The 7878-nt window shown below is 33.3% G+C and overlaps 1 long non-coding RNA gene across 1 annotated transcript; it reads right to left on the reverse strand.

Moving 5' to 3' along the window:
• Positions 1-233: 233 nt before the first annotated feature.
• Positions 234-7526, reverse strand: LOC120774134. The gene is made up of 2 exons (XR_005705222.1): positions 7344-7526; positions 234-423 (listed from the first exon to the last, which is right to left on the reverse strand). It is a non-coding gene; the product is annotated as an uncharacterized LOC120774134 (long non-coding RNA).
• Positions 7527-7878: the final 352 nt, after the last annotated feature.

Genomic DNA, 7878 nt, shown 5'->3' on the forward strand with positions numbered 1-7878 from the left:
TTCGAGAGTTTCGTTAAGTTAGGAGGTCGGTTCTAAGGCGAATACTCAATTTTCATGATTAACTTCTTTGATATTATATATAACCTGAACCACATATATATATCTTCTTCATCTACATAAATATATACATACATAGGTCATATAATATTATTTATCAACTTATGAGACGATAAATTTTGTTTGTTTTATATATATATATATGTATGTAGGTATATATTTTTCTAAATCCTCTTACCTTTCTAAACGACGCCTTCTTTTTCTTTTTCTGGTGATTATTGTTAGTTTTAGTTTTTTATTTTTATTATTTCACAGTTATATTCACCTGTTGGTTCTTAACTGGTTTTTGAAGCTTATGGTTTTATTTCTTATTTTCTGCACTTATGTTTTGTTTACCGTACACATTTGTTGTTTGCGAGCAAAAAGCTGAAAGAAAGACACTAAATGAAGGTGTTGTTTCTGTTGTTTGATTTTATTATTTTTATAATCTTTACTTATTGCTGTTTTTTTGTGTTTTGTTTTGAAAAGCGATTGAAGTCATCGACAGATTTAACTACTTTGATTTTTACGTTCTTTCTATTGTCTGCTTAATGACACGTTTAACTGCACTTTTCCCGAAACAAACAACACAAATGCGCAATACAATGTACACGAGGTGCAATTTCAGTAATAGGTTTGAACTTTCAGCAAACAATGGAAGCTTTCACATTAGAGCGTAGAGTTTAAGTTAGGTGCCAGGCATACGAGGCTACATGACAGGCTTACATTTAGCACTATTTCATTTTATTTATTTTTTTCGATTACTTTACACTAACAATGATAACATTATATTTTATTTTTAAAAACTACAAACACCTCACAAAAGCATTCAATATGCCCTTACACCTAGGCAGGTGGCTACGTACTCCCGTATGCGCCTTATCAGTCCCTACACTTTCGTAAGCTCACGAGCAGGTGATAGCGCGTTAGATAAGATTCCAATGAATGTGTACTACTATAACCGTTATCTGTGTCAAATAAACCAATACATTTCAATACGCAATGCAAACACAAGCGCGCACGAAGCGATAAAATTCCACATTTCCAAATCGACACAGTGCCGAGGCTTGTTTGAAGCAGGCGAATAGGCGTCAATGGGTTCAGGGAAATTGCACATTTCTTTCTTGTCTTTTTTCTCTTCTCTTCTGCTTTCGCAATGAGGCGAAATGTGTCATAAATTACTAATTCAGCTGGTATCTACAATTTGAGCTACAACATACTGCCTGTCGGCCGGTTTATGGCAAAAGCAAGCGTCCGAGTATGTGGCAGACAGTCTGCATTCTTGCTACTGGCCTATGACTAAAATGTCGCTGACGCGGTAATTTTCTCGTTAAACTGAGTAATTACTATGTATTTGGAAATTAATTGGCTATAATGTGCATAGTTCGAAGTAGGCTTATGGGGGCATAGGCAATTTTATTTGATTTTTAAAGCATCTAGTGGGCAATAAAAGAGAAATTCCTATGTAGTTAAAGTTTTGAGGTTATAGTTTCAGAAAATCACCGACCACTTGGAAACCGTGTTTGATTGTCAACACATTAAATCTAACAGGTGATCCAAATATGTAGAGGCATGGCAGAGTTATGAGAACTCACATACATATAATTGAAAAGTAAGTGTCACATAGGCTTTTCTGTCATGGTTTTATAAATGACCCATATACATACTTAAAGTTTAAACCCTTATAGACTAAGTATTGTTAATAGAAAGTCTTATAATATAGTTTCAAAACATTGCTAATGCTCGGATATTCATATGAACTCATGACCTATTTAGGTGGTTTAAGATCTATTGCTTGTTTGAAAATAAATAAAATCGATAAAACAATCGAATAATTCGAAAAAATCTTTTCGTAATTCTAATCAAACTTTAACTTATTTTCTTTTTATAATAACCCAAATATGTACCATTTTGGTCAACCACCTTTTACCAGTTTTCCGCTAGAGACATTATTCCATCAGTGTAAAATTTTTTTGGTTTCTCGGCGAAAAACTGTGACAAGTAATTTTTACAGACTTGAGCCAACTTTACTCCATTAAGGGAGTTCTGCATTGACCAAAACAATTGATAGTCCGATGGTGCAAAGTGAGGGCTATATAGTGGATGCATCAAAACTTTCTAGCCAAGCTCTCCCAGTTTTTGCCGAGTCATCAAAGATGCGTGTGGTCTAGCGTTGATGGAAGACGAAGCTCTTTCTGCTGATCAGTTTTGGCCGTATTTTTTCGATTGCTTGCTTCAATCTCATCAGTTTTTGACAGTAAAATGTAGAATCAATCATTCGGCCAGGCTGGAGCAGCTCATAGAGAATGATTCCTTTTCAATCTCACCAAAAACTCAGCATAACCTTTCGAGGCGTCAATCCTGGCTTTGCGACCATTTGTTGAGTTTCACCATGATTGGACCATGATCTTTTTCGCACATTATTGTCGTAATTTATCCACTTTTCGTCTCCTATTACTATTTGCTTTAGAAATTTCATTTCATTTCAGCAAAGAATCACGGACGTTAATTCCATCCATTAAATTATTTATAGACAATTTTTTTAGGTACCCAAACATCGAGCTTCTTTTTGTGGTCAGCCTTTTTTAAATGGTTCAAAACCGTTTGAAGACGAATGTTAAGTTCCTTAGCGATGTCATGGCTGCTTATGTGACGGTCCTGGTCAATATTTTCCATAATTTCATCGACTTTTTCAACGATGGCAATGAAAATGATAAGAAGAAGATAAAATAATAAGCACCTCTTTCTCGAGAATCATTTTATAATAAATGACATCAAAAATCGAAAAACTCGAGAATATTGGAATATACATTTGCATTAAATTTATATCTTTCGACGTTAACCTTAGAAGTATCAGAAGTGAAAGACATGGACTGCAATTGATTATTTGTTCCTTGATGTTGACAAATGGGCTCCGGGTGAGATGGTATGACAGAACTCATTAAATTATTGACTCTGCTAACTTTAAAGGTTACTAAGGAGATTAGTGAGGTCATTGACAGGGCAATATCAAGATTATTGAGAGAGAAATTACGAAGCTCTTCAATCTTCAGGGATCAGCTGGGAATATTTTACTCAATCGATTAAAATTTGAATGTTGAAAAGCAGCAAAAGAAATTGTTGCATCCGGATGCATAGTAATTTTCTACTTGACAGCTGAAATTATCGACATTTTCACAAAGAACAACAACAACTACCCACAATCAAAGTATGCGCAAAAAAGCCATAAATAATTCAAAAGCTGCTGAGAGATCAGTTTTGCATAAATTAACACTAACTGAGCGAGAGATTTCCAAAATAATTCAACCACACTAATCCCAGGGCATGCTAGCACACTTCCAGTTCACTTAAGCCATTTTTATGAGTGGCGTGCTATTTTTAGAGAAAAGTCGAAGTGGCTGAAAGTTTTTCTCAGGAAAATTGCCGCCACAAAGCGAAACAATAATAACAAAGCGCAAGAACACATATATACAAATACACATACATATGTATCTGCGGTTGTGTATTTTCTATGTGTGTTTGTGTGTATTGCCGCCATTCAACAAGCGATCGCATTCAAATGGTTGAGTCACAACAAGCACCTTTCCAATGCCAATGGCAATTACCCGCCGCTTGCGGTCCACAATAATTGTTCTAAGCATTTCATAACAAGTTGAGCTGACATGCAGACACACAAGCCTACATACATACATATGTATGTATATATGTTCATATATTCATATTGTAAGCATGTTAAGTATAGGCATGATCACTTAGTTGTGCGTGAAACGTGTGACGTCATTGACAGATTAAGTTACTGTGACTCGTGAAGTTCACGCACACATACAAGCAAATAAATATGCACATAAATATAAATATGTAGGTATGTGTGTGCATTTAGACTGGCTTTTATTCGTGCTCCGGCTTTCTTTAATTTCTAAATTGGTTTGTTATTCTGCTGACTTCTGTATTTAGTTTAATTTTTGTTTCTACTTTATCCACTTTTTTAAAGCTGAGCATTAAAAAAAACAATAAAAAAAAAAATAGCGCAGCCGCCTTTGAATAAAGTAAACAAGTTCTACTCGCTCGTTTTGATCATCGCTGGCGTTTGAAGCTGCTGCAGGTAAGTATGTGTGTGTGCGTATCTATGAGAGCAGCTGAGTGTGTTATATGTGCTGCGAATTTGCTCATTCCCTTTCGCTGCTTATGACTTCATGTGATCGTGAGGCACGCAAATATTTTGTTTTTTGCCTTAATGACATCATCAACGCCACTGATTGGGTTGATTGCAGAGATCGTGGCGTTGTATCGCGGGTGGGTGCTGTGATCGTAATCATATTTTCGATTGGATCGGTTGGGAGAAGCGTTAATATTGAAATGGAGTGTTAGCTGATAGCCCTAAGCACAGACATTTATACATAAATATGTACATACACATGTATATGCTTGTCTATAAGTATGCAGAAATACAATTTATTGTACCACAGAACACTTACAAATTAAAAATTTCTAAAGTACATAAGTATGTATGTAGTATATATGACAATATCACACTAATTTCCTAAATATGTTTTTTTTCTTATTTGCCTTCACACTTGCACGTTTTTATCAGCGCTTTTGCTTAGTTTCCATTGGCAGCACGAACGGCAATTTTGTTATTTATTGTTTTATGAGTTTTATAACGGAAATCAGACGTGAACACATACATACATATAGACACATGTACATTTTTATATGCATTAAAATGTCATAAAACTGCTTCTAGTGTGTTCATTTGTATTTTTAATTGCGAATTCTGGGCGAGCATTTTTAATTTTGTGTATAAAAAATACAGTGTACATATTTATTTGTATATAACATACACACATATGTATGTACATATGTATAAGTAGTCAAACACAAGTGTTTCCAAAAGTTCAACCGCTTTCGCTGGTGACTCAAATTTCAACAATACACCCTTTCAATTATTTAGTGACGGTTATTTTTTTTTTCTGGTGGCTTATCTTTTAAGCTGCCACACATTACTTAATTTATTTGACATACATATTTATACTTTATAAAAAAAATATTTTTTTTACTTTATAAAAAATATTTTTTTGCTGTGGTTAATGTTGAGTATTGCGAGCTTGGAATATTTCTTGCATTAATTTTGAAATTTTTTCATTTATTTTTTATTTTTATTTTCCTTAATTCATTTGACATATTTACTTGATAAATTTTTTTTTGTTGTGGTTAGTGTTGATTATTGGTAGCATGGAATATTTTTTGTGGTCATTTTTATTTTTTTTTTTATTTTTTTCATTTATAATTTAAGTTTTTATTTTCATTGAAAATCGACAATACGTTTTATATGTCATATACTTATTATTTATATTTTATACTGTATTGTATTATAATATTTTTTTGCTTTATTATTCATATTATTATTATTTTAACGATATCACATGAATAAATAATTACATAAACAGTCTTAAAAAAATTAAAAAAATATTTTTTAAACTTTAATTTGTCATTATAGCTAAACTAAAACAACAAGTGTGGTATAAAAATAATTTATATTTAATTTATTGTTTCAGTGAGAAAGCAATTTTTTATATTTTTTTATAATGTATACATACATATGTATATATAAATCATTAGCGTAGCTAGTTGAATCAATTTAACCATGTGCGTCTGCCTGTGCGCCTGTATATACATATGTATGTGAACTAGTCTCTCATTTTTTGAGTTATCGGTCTGAAATTATGCACACAGTCTTTTCTCTCTAGAAAATTGCTCACATAACTGATTCCTCACTATTGCACCACTATATCATATAGCTGCCATACAAGCTGACTAGTCAAAATCAAGTTCTTCTATGGAAAACTTTTTCACTTGAGAAAATATCTTCACGAAATTTCTCATGGATTATTATTCAAGTCAATGGTAAAATCTCTGGAAATTTTTTTTCAGATCGGAACACTATGGCATATAGCTGCCATACAAGCGGACCTATCAAAATTAAGTATTTCTTTGGATAACTTTTTTATTTGAGAATATGTCTTTACGAAATTTGACATAGATTACAGCTCAAGTCAACGGTACAATCTTTGGAGAATTTGTGCTGATCAGATCACTATATCGCATACAAACTGGTCCATCAAAATTAAGTCCTTTTGTGGAAAACTTTTTCAATTGACAAGATGTCTTCGCAAACTTCCATATACATATGTATGTATATTATTGCACAAGGCAATGTGTAAAATCTCGTACAATTTTTTTCAGATCGGAACAGTATAGATATCATATAGATGCCATACAAACTGAGCGATTGAAATCAAGTTGTTGTGTGGAAAACTTATTCATTTGACAAGATATCCTTTCAAAATTTTGTATAGATTATTTTTTTAAAATTAGCGGTACAATCTACGAAGAATTAATTCAAATCGGAACACTACATCATGTAGCTGTCATATAAACTGACCCATCAAACTCAAGGTAAAGATCTATTGTACTCTTATAAGAAATGCACCTGTGAAGAGTATTACAGCTTCTGTGTGGTCAAAGTTAATCATTTTTGTTCATACTGTATTTTAATAAATATTATTAACTTCTTACTATTTCTATTATACATACAGTACTATAAATAAACCCAGCATTTATTTATTTCAAATATTATTTCTGGTTATAGAACACTTTTATTAGTATTTGTCTAATATATTAATTTCTTTTATTCTTATTATTGGCCATTAAGTAAATATAATTTCAAGCCAATTTTAAAAATACATAGTCAACAAAACCCTTTACACACAATTTTTGCTAATTATTCTTCATTTCGATTACGCCAATTTTGACAATTGCTACTCAGTACTAATATTTGTTATTTACACTTTTTATTAATACCACTTTATTATCACTTTAATTTTAATTTCAACTTTGACAATAACATTTAGCAACTCGTTTTGATAATTTTTGGGCAATTTCGGCACCAAAGTCGAGGTTGTTGCACAGCTGAGCGTTCGCAAGCGCGCGCGAAAAGCGAAAAAAACTCAAAACACGACACAGCGCGGTCACCAACAACTTGTTCACCGGTTTACCTTCACTAACAACTTTTAATTTTTTATTATTATCTTTTTTGCACAATCAACGTCACTTAACCCCGCCGTATTTTGCATGCACTTAAGTAATATGTTAACACATACACATTTATGTATACCTACACTACATATTTATATAACCACGTATATTTGTTTTGATAGCCTTTTAAGCTTGTATGTGTGTGTTGCTTGCTTATTTCTTACACAAAAAAACAAATTACTAAAATTAAACGAATTATTTATCGCAAATACCTTTTTTATTTGCACTTCAACTTTATTAACGAATATTCCATTCAATTATTTTTATTAACTTTCTTCAGTAAAGTAAATATTTTTGCGCACTTTATTCCGCACACGTATTCGATACGACCAACACGTTTAGCGTTTGAAAAACAACTGAAAACAGAACCCAACGGACGCGCGGACGATTGTTGTTTGGTCGTGCGAATTACTCGTTTGTTTTCTTGTTGGCTGCCTGTACAGACAGAGAACTTAAAGCATTGTTTTTATTTTCTTTGGCCTGTATGCCGTGAGCGCCTGGAGCAGCGGCGCAGAGGCAGCGCACCAACGACAACAGCGTTTACCGGTGGCAGCGTGAGTTCCACAATCAGTCACCGTCACCGTCATCGTTTCCTCCACTGCTAACACCGTCATACACCACTGACGCTCACTTTGCCGGCAAACAGCTACGGGCTGTGTGTGAGCGTCGACGCGTTCGGGGTTGCTGCTCAGTCAATTGCGAAAATATCAACTTCAGATACATTTTCGTTCTGCTGGCGGCAGCGCA

Source organism: Bactrocera tryoni, chromosome 4 (genome assembly GCF_016617805.1).
Source record: "Bactrocera tryoni isolate S06 chromosome 4, CSIRO_BtryS06_freeze2, whole genome shotgun sequence".
NCBI lineage: Eukaryota > Metazoa > Arthropoda > Insecta > Diptera > Tephritidae > Bactrocera > Bactrocera tryoni.